Here is a 17,354-nt window from a genome sequence, read left to right on the forward strand (position 1 = left end):
GTTCTTTAAGGTGAAGTGTTAGGTTGTTCACTTGCCATCTTTCCATTCTTCTGAGGTGTGCATTTGATGCAATAAATTTCCCCCTTAGTACTGCTTTTACAGTATCCCAGAGGTATTGGTATGATGTATCATTATTTTCATTAGTTTCCATAAATTTTTGAATTTCCTGTTTTATTTCTTCTTGGACCCACATGTCATTAAGTAGAATTCTGTTTAATTTCCATGTGTTTGTATACTTTCCATAACTTTGTTTGTCATTGATTTCTAATTTTAATCCATTGTGGTCCGAAAAAATACATGGTGTAATTCCAATTACTTTGAATTTGTTGAGAGTTGATTAGTGACCTAATATGTGATCTATCCTGGAGAATTATCTTTGTGCTGATGAGAAGAATTAATATTCTGAGGTCGTTGGATGGAATGTTCTGTAGATATCTGCCAAGTTCAATTGGTCTAGAATATTGTTTAGATCTTCTGTTTCTCTGCTGATTCTTTGCCTAGATGATCTGTCCAATATTGACAGTGGGGTGTTCAGGTCCCCTGCTATTGTGGTATTAATATCTATTTCCTTCTTTAGGTCTAATAGAGTTTGTTTTATAAATCTGGCTGCTCCAACATTGGGTGTGTATATATTTATGATTGTTATGTCTTCTTGATTGATCAATCCTTTTATCATTATGTAGTGTCCCTCATTGTCTCTTTTTATGGTTTTTAGTTTAAAGTCTATTTTATCAGATATAAGAATAGCTACTCCAGCTCGTTTTTCTTTTCTGTTTGCATGGTAAATGTTTTTCCATCCTTTCACTCTTAGTCTATGTGAGTCTTTATGGGTGAGGTGGGTCTCTTGAAGGCAGCATATAGTTGGGTCCTCCTTTTTAATCCAGTCAGCCAGTCTGTGTCTTTTGATTGGGGGAATTTAAGCCTTTTACATTAAGAGTTGTTATTGAAAAGTGTTGATTTATTCCTAGCATTGTATTGATTATTCTTTGGTTGTCTTAGGTGTCTTTTGTTCCTTACTTTCTGATTTAGGGTTGGTTTTCTGTGTTTGTTGGTTCCCTGGGTTATAGATAGCCTTTTCGTTTGTTTGTTTTCTCTTCATGAATGCCATTTTCATTATACTAGTGGGTTATGATTTTTCTTCGGTTTATATGGCAGTGGTAGTTATTTTTCAGGAACCAAACCCCGTAGTCCCTTGAGAATTTTTTGTAAGGGTGGTCATGTGGTGGTGAACTCCCACAGTTTTTGTTTGTCTGAGAAATATACTATTTGCCCTTCATTTCGGAAGAACAGCCTTGCAAGGTACAGTATTCTTGGCTGGCAATCTCTGTCTTTTAGTATTTTGAATATATCATCCCATTCCTTTCTGGCTTTTAGGTTTTGAGATGAAAAGTCTGATGTTAGCCTGATTGGGGCTCCCATATAGGTGATTTGACCCTTCTCTCTTGCAGCTTTTAAGATTCTCTCTTTGTCTTTGAGTTTTGCCAATTTGTCTATAATATGTCTTGGAGAAGATCTTTTTGGGTGAATACGTTTGGAGATCGTTGAGCTTCCTGGATCTGAAGATCTGTGATTTTTCCTATACCTGGGAAGTTTTCTGCCACTATTTTGTTGAATAAGTTTTCAATGCAATCTCCTTTTCCATCCCCTTCTGGAATTCCCATGACTCGGATATTTGAGCGCTTAAGGTTGTATGATATCTCTCTCAGATTTTCTTCAATGCCTTTGATTCTTTTCTCTTTTTTTTTTGTCTTCTTGTGTTATTTTAAACAGCCCATCTTCAAGGCCAGAGGTTCTCTCTTCAATTTCCACAAGCCTGCTGGTTAAACTCTCTGTTGTTTTTTTTTTACTTTGCCGAATAACTTCTTCAGTTCGGCAAGTTCTGCTACATTTTTTTTCAGGGCATTGATTTCCTTGTACATTACTTCTTTCAGGTCCTGTATACTTTTCCTCCTTTCATCATGATGTGTACCTGAGTTTTCTTGTATCTCATTCACTTTCCTTAGAATTATCACTCGAAATTCCTTGTCAGTCATTTCAAGGGCTTCTTGTTCTGTAGGATCTAGAGCTTGAGAGTTATTATCCTTTGGTGGTGTACTTTCTTGATTTTTCGTATTTCTGGTATCTTTTCTTTGATGTTTATTCATTGTGGCAGGGGGTTTCACAGTCTACAGGTTTGACACTATTGACTGACTAAGATGTTGCTGTGGTTGCCAATTTAGAATGGCTACCTCAGTGACTGCTCAGTTGGCCACTAGTGCCTTGTGTGTGTGGTTGCATCGGGTCTTGGGCCTCTCCAGGGAGCCACTTCTCTTTTCAGCTTGGACTTGGCTGGGCTACTGGATCACGGGGTGGTACCACAGGGTGTGTGGTCTCTGCCGAGCTTCCACCTCCCGTGCTGGACTTCTCCCTGTTCCGTGCGCTCTGGGTCTTGATGCTGGGTTGTGTGGATGCACTGCAGAGCGTGTGGTCTCTAGGGAGTTTCCCCTTCCCCTGCTGGATGTCTCCCTGCACCATGCGCACTAGGCCAGGCTTGGGATGGAGCTGGGTGGCAGCGGTGCTGCTGCTGGATCGTGCGGCGGTGGTGGCCCCCCACAGGGTGTGTAGACTCTATGCAGCTTCTATCTACCCTGCTGGATGTCTCTGTGCTCCCTATGCATTGGGCTGGTCTGCTGGATCGCACGGCAGTGGTACGGTCCCTGTGGAGTTCTCGCCTCCCCTGCCGGACGTCTCCCTGCTCTTAGCGCTCTAAGCCATGCTGGGAATGGAGCCAGGTTCCTGCAGTGAAGCCTACCTGCTGGATCACGCAGTGGTGACCCCACAGTGTGTGTGGTTTCTGCGGAGCCTCCCCCTCCCTTGCCAGACGTCTCCCAACTCTGTGGGCATTGTGCTGGGCTGGGAATGGAGCCAGGTGGTGGAGGTGAAGCCTATCTGCTGGATCTTGTGACGGCAGCTCAGCAGAGCATGTGGATATGGGAATTTGGATATAAAAGGGGAATTCCTGGGTTTTATGGTAATTCTATTTTTTTTTTTTTTTGTGACCGGTAAGGGTATTGTAACCCTTGGCTTGGTGTTGCCCACACTGTACTCAGCAACTGAGCACACCGGCCATCCCTATGTAGGATCCGAACCCGCGGCCTTGGCGCTTCCCAGAGCCGCTGCGCTCCCAGTGCTGCACTCTCCCGAGTGAGCCATGGGGTCGGCCCATATGGTAATTCTATGTTTAACTGTGTGAAGATCTGCCAGACTTATTTCCAAGGTGGCTGTAACATTTTACATTCTTACCAGAAGTGTATGAGGGTTCTGATTTCTCCAAATGCTCATCAAAAGATTTTTATATCTCTCTTTTTGATTATTATCATCCTAGTGGGTTTAAAGTTGCATCTCTTTGTGATTTTGATTTGTATTGCCTGATGGCTAATGATGGCAAGCATATTTGTAAGTGTTTATTAGCCATTGTATATCCTCTTTGTAGAATGTCTATTCGAATGTTTTGCTAATTTTATTTTTTAATTTATTTTGTTGAAGCATAATTGATTATACATATTTTGGGGGTTCAGTGTTGACTATCATTATTTGTGTACAATATATAATGATCAAATCAATATTATTAGCATATTCATTATTACAAATTGTAATTAATCTTTGTGCCTCTTAGCCAATTTCTCCCTAAACCCCCTCTTCCTCCATGGTTTCCACCTCTAGAAACCGTAGGTTTTTTCACTCCTTCGGGAAGTTCAGCATATTATTATGGTTTTTCTTTCTTTTTTAGCATCCAGTTATGAGTGAGGACATGGTATTTCTCTTTCTGTGTCTGGCATATTTCACTTAACATAATTTTCTTCAAGCTCATCCATGTTGTTGCAAATAGCAGAATTTCATTATTTTTTGCCCATTTTATTTTTTAAAATTTTATTTGTTTTATTTATATTTTTTCAGTCTTTAATTAGATGTTGTCTTTTATTTTTATTTATTATTTTTATTTTTATTTATCGATATACAATGCAGTTGATTTTCCTGTCCCTTTACCAATTCCTCTTTACCCCCTCCTTCTCTCCCTCCCCCCATCAACATCATATCTGTTCTCTTGTCTTAACAAGTTCAAGGAATTGTTGTGATTGTCGTCTCTTCTCCACCCCCACTTATCTGTTTGTATACTTGTTTATTTGTTTATTTCTATTAGCTCCCATAAATAAGTGAGAACATGCAGTATTTCTCTTTCTTTGCCTGGCTTATTTCACTTAATATAATTTTCTCCAAGTCCATCTATGTTGCTGTGAATGGCAGTATTTAATTCTTTTTTTACAGCAGAGTAGTATTCCTTGTGTAGATACAGCACATTTTCCTTATCGCCTCAATTACTCAAGGCACTATGAATGCATTGAGAAGCCTGGAATGACTGCACTTCAGTAATTTCCCCATTAGGAGGAGAAAGCTGAATGTTACAGCCCCAATTCAAAGTTAGCTTCTCCCTTTTATTGTAAAGACAAGGAAGTTTTGCAAGAAAATTCAGTTGATTTAATCATTACAAAGAACACAAGGACATGGACAGAGTTTTGGCTAAGTATAGTTTTAACAATGGAAACTAGCAACATCAGTGAAGTAAACAAAGTGACATTCTATAACGCAATTAGCAAAAGGTTAAGTCAATCCACCAAGAAAAGCTTATTCTTAGCAAACACTTTCTTTTCCTACAGCAATTTCCTCATTATGTTTACGTAACAATCAAGTAACTTTCTCAACATAGTGATCAGTAGGTTAACCTGCACCAAGGGCATCTGCCCTTTGAGCCAGTAATTTTGCTGTGTTACAATTCTTTATTTACAACAGAGACTTCAGTCGGGGAAAGTTTCTTGTCTTTTGCAAGCTTAACATTTCTATGTGTAATTTTACAAAGTGAGTTGCTGTGAAATACATTTGTTTTATTAATGTTAGTACTCTCCAAGGCCCCGTTTATCATTCTCAGTCTTTTGGATATTAGCCATCCTAACTGGAGTGAGATGGTATCTTAAAGTGGTTTTGATTTGCATTTCCTGAATGCAGAGTGATGTTGAGCATTTTTCATGTGTCTGTTGGACATTCATATATCTTCCTTTGAGAAATGCCTATTCAGCTCCTTTGCCCATTTTTTAATTGGGTTACTTGGTTTTTTTGCTGTTAAGTTATTTGAGTTCCTCGTGTATTCTGGATATTAGTCCTTTGTCAGATGTATATTTTGCAAATATTTTCTCCCACTCTGTTGGTTGTCTTTTCACTCTGTTAACTGTTTATTTTGCTGTGAGAAATATTTTAGTTTGATATAATCCCATTTGTTTATTTTTCCTTTGGTTGCCTGTGCTTTTGGGGTCGTATTTATAAAGTCTATGACCAATTCTACTTCCTGAAGTGTCTCCCGCTTTTTGCCCGTTTTAAATTGAGTTATTTGTCTTTTCATTAATTGTGAGTTATCAGTTGTGATTGTTCATCTATTTTAGATATAAGTCCCTAATTAGGTATATGATTTGCCAAAATTTACTCCCATTATGTGAGTTGTCTTTTCACTTTTTTGACAGTGTCCTTTGAAGCATAGACGGTTTTCTTTTGATGTTGTCCAGTACATCTATTTTATCTTTTTTTTGCTTGTGCTGTTGGTATCTATGATATTATTGCTAATTCTGGCTTCGTAGGGGTCACCCCTGAGTCAGAGCAGCTTTGTTGTTCAGTCAATGTTTTGTCAGAGTTTGTGTTTAGACCCCTTGTGCCAGTGAAGTTTGTGTCCTGTGTTGATCTGTGTGTGGCTTGGAGAATGCTTGCTTATCTACCCAATGTCTTGCTTAATGTTTACTTCTGGTTGGTTACAGCCATGCTTATGTGCAGACTTCCCCAAACCCAGAGTTGACTGTGATCCAGAGGGCTCTTCTTGGCTGTTTCTTTACCTGGTTTTCTCTCTTAAATGGCTAACATGCTCTTTTGCCTGTATTAGAGCTACCAGCCTTTTCTGTACTGTTCTCCTCCAAGACCCCCAGTGATCATAGATTTCTCCACTCTCTTCTAAATAAAGTTAATCCCTTCAGACCTAGCAGCAGAGCTCTTAGTCCTTATGGCCTATCTTTCTCTTGGAAAATCCCCTGTGCCACTGCACCTGACTAGGGACAATGAGCCACTTTCCATGAAATAACGTTTTGTTCTAAGAATGGACACCGAAGCCTCTACTCTTCATGGCTTGTCCATCCTGCTGTGGAGCTAGGATGATGTTGGTAGTGTCCCATTATTCTGGGCAGCCACCACCTCTCATGTCCCCTCTTCTTCTCCTGGCCTCCAGGGTAGAGATAAGCCCCCAAATGTTTGTGGTCCGGTATTGGGATGACAATCCATTCTATGTATTGTGTGCCCTGAAGGACCATCCCTTTTGCCTGAGGAGGCAGGAAGGCATGGGCTTCAGGAAGCCAGAGGAGAAACCTCTTGTTCTGTGCCACTTGCTCAAGGAGAAATATTTGTCTGCCTTTGAGTAGGATCCCTGCTAGCAAGAGCACAAACGATGTCCGATACAGAACAATACAACAGAAAATGTACCATTCAACATTCAGAAACCTATTTACATGTCAGAGATTTTTAAATAAGTGGATTTTCAAAGGACGTTATCTTAAGTTGTATCAATCATAGGCCTTAGTTGCTCCCTCCAAGACCAGGCACCACTGGAGCACTATCTCCTCCAGCTCTTTGCCACAGAACTGCTAGGGGACCAGCACCTCTTCCAGGGGCCACTGCAGGTGGCATTCACACTGCCAACATGGGTGGGATGTTCTGGGCTGGGTCTAGAGGAGTGACAGCGACTGGCAGGTATCCCCTGCCTGTCTGGTGTCTTTGATATCAGAGGAGACAGTCTGTGAAGGCCTTGTAGCTGGCCTCGACCCACCCTGTCCTCTAGTAGGTTCTTGACTCTGCCACAGGAAAGAATTCAAGGACAGACACACAGTACAATGTGAAAACAGGTTCAATGTAACAGTTAAGAAGTACAAGCTTCACTGAGTTAGTGTGGCTTAGCTCCAGAGACTGAGCAGAGTCTGCACCAAGTTTAAAACAAAAGTAAAAAATGCACACTGGAGGTTTAGTACAAAGTGTAGGCTGGCTCAAGAGAGTGAGCAACAGCCCCTTAGAAATAAGCTTACCACGAAAATAAAGTATGTGCACCTCTCCCGGAGAGTTGCAGGTGGGCTCCAGGAAAGCCAGCAACCAACCGCAGCAAGTCTAACACAAAAGTAAGAACTACAAGTTTACAAAGAGCAGGCTGGCCCCAGAGTGAACAGCAGCCTGCTAAAGGCAAGTTTAATGCAAAATGAAATACAGACCTCAGGTGAAGTGCAGACTGGCTGTAGAGTGAAGCAGCAGCAGTCCCACTTTCTCCTGGGACTCAACTTTATAGTTTGACTATCAAATACATATTCACTCTATCTAATGAATATTTAACTAAGGGGGTGGTTCCCAGTTATGTAGCATATTCTTGCACATGCTCAGTTGGTCTCTTTTTAGAGCTCATTCATTGGTTAAATTCCAACATACCCACTGGAAAACACCTAGTATATTCAGTGCTCTCCAGTGCCTCTAGTGGAAGGTCATTCAAAGGACAAAGTCCCCTCTATTAGGGTTATATAACCCCTCTCTTCTGAGCATGCCCAGCCACTGGATTTGCATACATCAGCTCCCTGAGGTCTCAGTTTCCCCATGTTGGTACCAAAAAATAAGTCCAACCTGCAACAGTAACTCTTCTCTTGGGGAGGGCCTAGAGGAAGGGCCTGAGACCTTGGGGAGTGGACGGAAACCTAGAGGTGTGTCTCAAAACCCAAACCCATGGAAACTGAGCACCTCCTATCTCACCTTGATTTATATTTTCTCTCCTTTTGATAAAAAGGAACACACTGTTCTTGCAAAATAATGTTCACCTAAGGAGACATATATAAGGTAGAGAGGAAAAGATAGCCAGTGGTGCCACCACTCAGAAATGCGGGATGAGGAGTGGGAAATTGGGGCCTGTATCTTCCTGGCACCTTGTCCCTAAGGACAGAGTGAGAAACAAATAAAGATGTTTTTAAAGCAATATTCTAGTGAGCTCCATAGGCCCATGGGTAACCTGCTAGCTATATAGTTAGTAAAAATGATCGAACATGAAGATATTTTTGTGGGCCCTTTTTATTTTCTTTGACAAATGTAATTCTCGCTTGATTATATTTATTTTCCAAAAAAAAAAAAAAAAAGTTCACAAATACAGAATTGTTTCAAGAAAGAATTAATCACTCCTGTCCAAATCCACTGCTCAGTGTAATCACCCTTAGAGATTGTTTTGTATTTCATTACATACATATATTGAAATTGAAATTCAACTCTGTACCCCACAAATATGTATAATCAATATGTTTCAATATAAAAAGAAAAAGATTGTTGTGTACTTGCATACTAATTTTTTTATGTTTATAAAATCATTTATATATGTATTAAGAACATGTTTAAAAGAAATCTTTCCATCAACCTGAGGTCAGCACTACTGTTCTTTGAGGGCCCCTACTTCCTCAGAACTTCCTGCCTCCATTCCACTCCCCCCAGCGGATCCTCACAATCCCAGGCCCCCAAGGCCACCTGCTGGCCTGATACCCTAAGCCTTGGGCTCAGGCCCTGACTCACAGCCCTTTATTCTTACCCAGTCCCTTGCTGTTTGGGTAAAGCTGCAATTACCAGGGCAGGAGGAGAAGGACAAAGAGGCCCCTGAAGGGCTCTGTCCTGACCAGGCAGCTGCCTATTTGCATTGCAGGTCTACACAGGAAATCTCCCAAATCCCTGCTGCCTTCAACTGGTGGTGATTGGAGGAGGGGTTAATGCTCTGTCACAACTTTCCCACCTTTTACGGAGTGGAAAGTTAAAAGAGATTCTAATTCCTCCAGGAAATTGAAGTCCCCAGAGGCTAAATGGCTTTGCCAAGTTGAACCAGGTGGCACAGGATGGAGTCACACATGTGGAGTTCTCACATGTGCTGCAAATCCTCTGCTTTCTTCATGCTATAAATAGATTTTAAAAAATTTCATCTTAGGGCGGAAACCAACTCTGCCTGTAACGCTCCCAGCACTTGATTTTTCTACACTCCCTGCCCTAGCTCCTGCTCCAGCTCCCCTTCTCTGTGCCTGTCTAGTTTCAAGGCCAATAGAGGCAAGCTCAGGAAACTGCAATTCCTTTCTAAGCTAGAGGCCAGGACCATCTCACCCTGGCTTCTGACTTGCTCCTGTGTTTTCCAGCTTTGCCTCTGCTCAGGGCTTTGAGGATTAGTTCCCCTCATGGTCCCACCTCCTGGCCTTTAGATAGACTTTGATTTTCCAAGATCTAAACTCAGCGCATCAAGCTTGACTCTCTGGGCCCTGCATCCTCTGGAATGTCGCAATTATCTCTGGCCCTCTGGCACACAAATCCTGGTCCCTTCAGGTTTGGCTGCACCCTTGCAGGATGTAGGGGAAGCCCAGACTGGCAAAGACTGTTCCTGAAATCCCCATGCTCAGTTGTAGTGCTTCCAGAACTCTGCTGCCTGAGTATGTCCCATTATGATTCCAAGATAGATACGCACACACATCATCATTTATAGTCAGGGTCAAAGGGAACCTCAGCCTCAAGGTTAAATCAAGATCTTTCCCAGATAAAGACTTGTTTTCCCACCAAAGTCAGACTGTTTCCCAGGTGTTTAAAGTGTTTCTTGCGTTTTGAAATAGATGAGGCTTTGTTAGTATTTCATCCAAGCCCGAGAGTGGTGGACTGGCTGGACTCCTTCAGCATTGGGTTCAATTTTAAATAAAGGCTGACCGATTAGCTCAGTTGGTGAGAGCACTGTTGTAACACCAAGGTCCAGGGTTTGATCCCTGTACCAGCCAGCCACACACGGAATAAATACATAAAATAAAAAAGAATAAAATAAGCTAGTGGCACTATTCATTTCGACCACTAGATGGCAGGACCTCTTCAGCATGCGTATAACCTGAAGCTGGCAGGGAAAACCCCCAAGTGGTCCTGCTGGCCAGCCCCAGAGAAAGCAAAAGAAATTTAGGAAGTTTTGGCGAAAGGAGCTCTTCTTGTATGAGGGTACTTCAAAAAGCTTGTGGAAAGATTTGTATTATCTTTCACTTCTGTTTTTCACAAACTTTTTTTTTTGAATCTTCTCAAGTTTATCCTTATTTTGATAATGACGTTAGCAAATACAATTTTTTTTTTTTTTTTTTTTTGTCCTTTTTTTGGTGACCGGCACTCAGTGCACTGGTCATTCCTATATAGGATCCGAACCCGCGGGGGGAGCGTCGCCGCGCTCCCAGCGCAGCACTCTACCGAGTGCGCCACGGGCTCGGCCCAGCAAATACAATTTTGATCATCTAGATTGTTTCCATAGTGATACGTTTGTCCTCATTACACTCTTTCTCCACACTTAAGAATTCGTAAAAAAAAACAAAAAAAACAACAACCTCCTTTAGTCGGGAAGGAAAACCTGAGACTTTTTATGGAAATGCAGGGCAAATACAGAGACTCCACTTTTGTGGAAAAATGTTTTTCAAATTGTTAGATTAAGTTTGGCCTAAAGGTTCCTTTAGACATAGTGAACTGTAACCCAACTTGATGTGTAAACAGACTGTAACCTACTGCTTTAACAGGTAGACAATTCTCAGCCAATTACAGGCAGTCAACTATTCAAACTGTGTTCAGATAATACAAACACCCAGCTGTAACCAATCCAGCTGTTTCTGTGCCTCACTCTCGTTTTCCATACATCACTTTCCCTTTTCTGTCTATAAATCTTAGCCAACCACGTGGCAGCTGCTGAGTCGCTCTGAACCTATTTCGGTTTGGGCGACTGCCTGATTCTCAAATCATTCTTTGCTCAATTAAACTCTGTTAAATTTAATTTCTTTTAACAAAAAGAAGTCTCTAGGAATCCTCAGTAAGCTTCCTGAACACAGGTCATCAAACACAGAGAACCGATCCAAATTTTATTTAGAGCAATTATTCACAGTTAGACCTTTACAATAATTAATTGCATGCTAAGTACTTTGAACTCCTTCGAAGGGTGAAGTGGGGGTACTGCAAAATGGTGTTCCTTTTCCAAGATGATAAAGTCAGAGGAGACGAACAAATAGGCCCTGAGAAAAGTGGAGAAGAGGAGCCCAGTTCTGGGCATGTGAGTAGGGGTGAAAACTTGAGTGCTTTTTCTCACTGCTGGCTGTACAAACAATCTGGAGATGGAGTCCGTTGTTTCCAGGGTCAAAACATCCTTGTAGTGAAACAAGTGGGGTTTTTTTGCTTGTTGAAGAAACCATGGAATGCCTCCGTAAAAGGCTATTAAGAAAGGATTTATCTTAGGATTTGGGTTTGTATTAGGTGATTTTAGAGAGGATTTAAGGAATTAGTGCTTTGCTCTGTATCGGATGCTACCAGGGAGTGAGGTTAATTCTATGACTGAGAATCTTAATAAGTCTGTCTAGGAGGAGGCGAGAATACAGAGACCAAAGCTGTAATTGGTTACACAACAAAAGCAGTAGTCACACATATTAGCCAGCAGAGGGGGATGTTGGTTATTTCTGTATGTTAGACAATGTCCATGCTTAGTCTTTGATAAGACACGATTACTGTGTGTTCTTGTTTTTTGCCTTGGTTGATCATTATTGTTACAGAGTGGCCTTGCCTGGTATTGCTGTTCTTTGAGATTGTTCATGTTCAACAGGAGATCCCCATGGCACGGCTGTGAGTGCAGGGCCTGCTCCTGGCAACAACAAGATCTAGCTGACAGTACTAGGCCAGCTCCTGGATGTCAGGGGATGCCTTGCTCTTTCTCAGTCTCCCCATTTGGCGGAAGGCAGATGAAGTCAGCCTGCAGAACATTCATCCATTATATGCAGATTTTCACAATAGCCAAGATTTTACTTGCAGAGAATATAGTCTAAATTTGGAGTTTCGTTAGTCTCTCCTGCTCCTTTTATTGCAGGATGAATTGTTGAAGTCTCTGATGGTGGCAGGATAGCATTTAAGACTGATGGGGTTCAGGGCATACCACCGCAAAAATATGACTGTAGGAGACCAGATTATGCCACCCCAAAAATATGCCTCCTTGGCCCAAGGATTATTTTGAGTTGATATTTTGGGAAACAGCAGACACAGGAGAAGCTCTAAAAACAAGAATAAAAGTTACCCTTTTGTAAAAGAAACTTACATCTATAAAAGAGATCCCTATTTATTTTGTAGTACAATCAGCCGTCTGTATTCGTGGGTCCCGTATCTGTGGGTTCAATGAATCTGGCATAGAAAATATTTGGGGAAAAAAAAAATTTCACAGAGTTCCAAAAAGCAAAACTTGAATTTGCTGCGCACTGAGTACCACATTGAACCCACGTGAATGAAATGATGTGTTTGCATTGTATTTGGTATTGTAAGTAATCTGTAGGTGATTTAAAGTATATGGGAGGACATGTGCTGGTTATATGCAAATACTATGCCATTTTATATAAGGGATTTGAGCATCCTCAGATTTTGTTATCTGAGGGGGGTCCTGGAGCAAATCCCCCACCCCACGAACACAGAGTGACTGGTATAAATAGGTGCAGCAAGGAGTGTTTGCTACAGCATAAATTCCCCCTCAGCTAGTTAAGATGTAATCAAAGACTATGTGGTTGTCCGTAACAATCTTGGCTAGTGAGCGTAGATTAGTTTGTCTTTCGGAGTTGAAGTTGTGTTTCGTTAGGGTCTGAGGCAAGTTTTGGACCATGTTTGCCACTGGTATTATCCCTAATGAGGGAATTGCAACTTACATAGTATCCATGAAAAGGGAGTCAGTTATACTTTCTGGGAGTTCATTTGTTTTTAAATAACCTTGTGTGTACTGCATTTTGGAGGTTTCTGAATAGTATTTTTTTTCAGGGAAACACGATCCACTGAAGGGATAGTATTTTTAAATATCTGAAAGTGTCTTACAATTATTCTGAATACACAAAATAAGTTTGTGTGTGGCAGACCAGCGGAAGCCTAATATCCATATGAAATTTAGTACCCTAGTAGGAGGTAGACTGTATTGGGAGTATACGTATCATTTACCGGAATAGGTGTAGGCCAGTTTTGTGTCCTTTCCAGGTAGACGAATTTTTGAGTAAATTACATAGTTCAACAAAGAAGGATGACATGTTTCTGAAGAGAATAAACTGACTATTATGTTCAGGAAGGTTTCAATATTATTGTCTGTTTCTGATTGGCTAAGGTCTTGATGATAGTATTATAATAAGTATTTGATAATGTAAGGTTGAAGTTCATTTTTGCAAGGCTGAAGATGGGCATTAATGATATGAGGGAAGTTTAAGTGCCAGAAGGGGACTATAAAAGGGAACTGGCCTTCTGAAGTGTTTAAAGGGATTGCCATGAAATTATGATCAGCAGGGTCTGGTGGTAGATGTTAGATCCAGCAATCAGTTAAATTCAGATCAGTAGCCATGGCCTGTGAAAAACGTAAAGAAAAACTTCATTTTCCCTTAATCAGCATTAGACGACCATAGAGGTTCAAAATAATAGGATAAGGTAAGAGAGATTATATTAGTGTTCTAGAGGGTGTCATAGTGTAATAATAGGTAGTATTAGTAAACGGGCAAAGGACAAAAACGTGTTAAAGAATCAGAAAATCAATTTTGTTCCATCATCTTGGGTGAAACTTCTGAAGTCCCAGCTTGTTTTATCTTGTGCAGAAGCTGTTCATTTCTGCAGTCAGCGGCTTCTAGAAAATTCCTAGGAATCCTCAGTTTAAGGTTTTTTGATGAAATGGATGTCCCTTAATGTAGGAGGAAGTGACGTATATCTTTCAAGTCAAAAGTTTTATATACTTGGGCTGGCCAGATAGCTCAGTTGTTTGGAGCCCAGTGTTATAACACCAAGGTCTCTTGGTTGGGTCCCCTTACTGGCCAGCTGCCAAAAAAAATTTAAAAAGTAAAAAATATAAAAATAAAAATTCTACCTGGGGCCAAAAGCTTTAAAAACAAATAAATAAAAGACAATACACTCATCTCTTCAGCAAGGAGAGGCCTCAACTACACTAAAAACACACAGTGATAACCGGAACACATTCATAGCCCATTTGGAGAGGTTTAAAAACGACCTTGACGCTTTGGATCCCGTCCATATCCTGTCCATTGTCTTACTTAGTCTTACAGAATTGTGCAATTGTGGGTAGGAAAATCCTTGGCAATATCTCTTAAAATCCCCACCATTGCTGGTTCGGTATTGTGGCCAATCTATCTATCCCTGCAATTGAGGGTAAAATCATGAAGTATTTTTGCTAAAATCTGTTTTCGTTATGATTATTTTCTTCGATAATGTGAAAGCATCTTCAGGGTTTTTAATTCACCATTTGTCTTATAGGGGTTCCTGAAGAGGTCAGGTAATTTCTTTGTTTCTAAACCATTTGGATGTCATGGGCTAACCTAAAACCACATATTTACAGTGAATATAAAATATCCTCTTTTCTATTTGGTCAGTTGGTGAGTCTGAGCAAGAGTCCTTAATTGAACCATCTGTTTTGTGTTCTTCCATGTGATGGTCAGTCAGGTGCAGTCACAAGAAGAGATGCCGGAGAGGCTCAGGGAAACACAGTTTATTATACTCCCAGGTCCTAGAGACAGGAGGCACGGCACGCCATGTAGGGCCGCATGGGAAGGAAACCAGTGTGGTCAGGTGGCAGGCGACAGTGAGAAGGTTTAGGCCACTGCCTTTATTGGGGTTTCCATGGAAAAGGTGAGGCAGGCAATAGTTTGAATAATGCATGTGGACTTTGGGCTGTAGGGGTGGTCTCTAGTTGCCTGGTATCTGGCCCTAGGGCCATTAAGGCAGATTCGGGCCTCCTGGGCTGCCTGGGCCATTTAGAGGAGGTATGGCTCTGGATTGGTTAGTTTATATATCAAAGGAGCTCCTTGCTGGGCCTTTGTTATTTCTAAAACTTGGCTAGCCCCAGGAGGGATATTCTCTCCCCATCAGGAAAAGTTCTTTAAGGTGTCAAAACATCATCATATACAGAAAACTTAAAAATATTTACAATACACCTCTTGAATTGATTTAGTTTATTTGAAAAGCTTGTATTTTAAGGGCAAATTAAGTATGTGTTAGCATATCTTGTTTAGCACTTTTTAGTTTTCAAGCATTAACAAGAACAGTTAAGTCAGGGTTATTCAAGGAAGTCTCTAGAAAGTCTGTCCAGGGCATGGATAATCTCATAAAAGAAGTAAATGACCGTGGGGTTTTTCTTTTCCAGCTAAAGGAAGAAGAGTGGCTGGGCTTGGAGTGCTACAGCAATGGATAGCATGTGTGAAGTAGAAAGGAAAAAAATCTTAGGCAGGTAGGTGACTAGCCAAAAAGTGCTGAGCATTTTTCAATAGAAGAGTTTATATGCCAAGGAGAAGTGTAACATTTAGTGAAGATCTTAGAACTAAGGTCACTGAAGTTTTTAGGTATTTCACTGCTGCTGTTACAGCAGGCAGACAAAGTGGGTAAGTCTTGGCTACTGGATGTAGTGAAAGACTGAAATAAACAGCAGACTCCTGGTGATTCCTATATAACTGTGTCAGTACTCATACTGCCTATTCAGAAACATTTTGAATAAAAAAAGAAAATAGTTTGTGAAGCTGGAATCCTGGAAAAATTTTGAGACAGTCATTGCTTGAGCCTTTCTGCTTAAACATATGTATGTTTGCTTTAACTTGATAAGTATTCAATTATCAAAAGATATTTAATTATATTTCTTTATGTTAGACTAACTTAGGAAGTTAAACCTTTAAAATTTCTCAAGTTTATTCTTATCATTATACCATTAGTATGAGTTTGGCAGACAAAAGCTGTCATAATAGTTTTGACTTAATTAAAAGTTGGAGAAATTTACTCTTACTGTCCTTTCTTTTATAAGATTGAGAAGCAAATCTTTATATTACTGTTGTTGGGAAAATAGAACAGTTTGATTAGGCCTCCTCACCTTAGGCCCGGTAGGAGGTGGTGCGGCACATTCTTTGTTAATAAGTTGTGTGTGGGTGGAGTTAGTGGCATGCGCGGCACCACTGTTTTGGCTGGTGTTGACTGCTTCAGGCGTCCACCCTGTGCAGCCATGTGCTCCAACCTATGGTGTGGAGTACACTAACATTTATAAAGCAAATGTATTTCACAGGGCCTAGTTCCCAATGCCCTGTAGTTTCAGGTTTAACCTAACTTTTTAGAATTACGTATAGAAATGTTCACCTTGCAAAAGACAGGAAACTTTTCCCCAGGCCAAAGTCTCTGTTGAAGATAAGAACTGTAACACAGCAAAATTGCTGGCTCAAAGGGTAGATGTCCTTGGTGCAGGTTAATCTTACTTGATTGTTATGTAAACATACTAAGGACATTGTTGTAGAGAAATAAAATGTTTGCTAAGAACAAGCTTTTGTTGCTGGATTGACTTTACCTTTTTCAAATTGCGTTATGGAATATCACTTTTTTACTCACTGATGTTACCAGCCTCTGTTGTTAAACTGTACTTAGCCATAACTCTACCTATGTTGCTTTTCTGTAACTTTCTCATTTGGAGAATAAATACTGAGACAGAACCCCAGTTCAGTGTTAATTTCCCTAAGGAGGAGTACCTCTCTCTTGAGGGTTCCAGGAAGTTAACCCCTTCAGGGTGTCTCACTGCTCAGAGGAAATGGGCTTTGAGTAATCCTTTGCATCTCTGTCACTCAGGGGAGAGAGGTGGCAAATCTGTGTGAGGACAAAGAGAGTGCAACACTGTGGCTTCCAAGGACCTGTTTGCCTGTTACCCAGCTCATAGAACTGCGTGTGAGGGGTCTGGTGACCCAGCCTGGTGTGTGAGGGGTCTGGGTTCCCAGCCTGGCATGTGAGGGGTCTGGGGTCCCAGCCTGGAGTATGAAGGGTTTGTGACCCAGTCTGTGAACGGGCTTGAGGGGTCTGTGAGCTCCAGACCCTGCCCTAGCTCAACAACTGTCTTATTCAGTTAGGGCTGATATAACAAAGTACCATAGGCTAGGTGGCTTATAAACAACAGGAATTTATTTCTCACAGTCTGGAGGCTGCAAGCTGGAGATCAGGGTGATATCGTGATTGGTTCTGGTGAGGACCTTCTTCCAGGTTGCAGACTGCTGACTTCTTATGTCCTCACATGGCAGAAAGAGGGTGAGCGAGTTCTCTGGGGGGTCTCTTTTATAAGGGCACTAATTTCAATCATGAGGGCTCCAGCCTCATGACCTAATTACCTCCCAAAGGTCCGGCCTCCAAATGCCATCACATTGAGGGTTAGAATTTCAACCCATGAATTTCGAGGGGACACAAGGGGACATATCCATTCAGTT

The sequence above is a fragment of the Cynocephalus volans genome, chromosome X (genome assembly GCF_027409185.1).
Source record: "Cynocephalus volans isolate mCynVol1 chromosome X, mCynVol1.pri, whole genome shotgun sequence".
In the NCBI taxonomy this organism is placed as follows: Eukaryota; Metazoa; Chordata; class Mammalia; order Dermoptera; family Cynocephalidae; genus Cynocephalus; species Cynocephalus volans.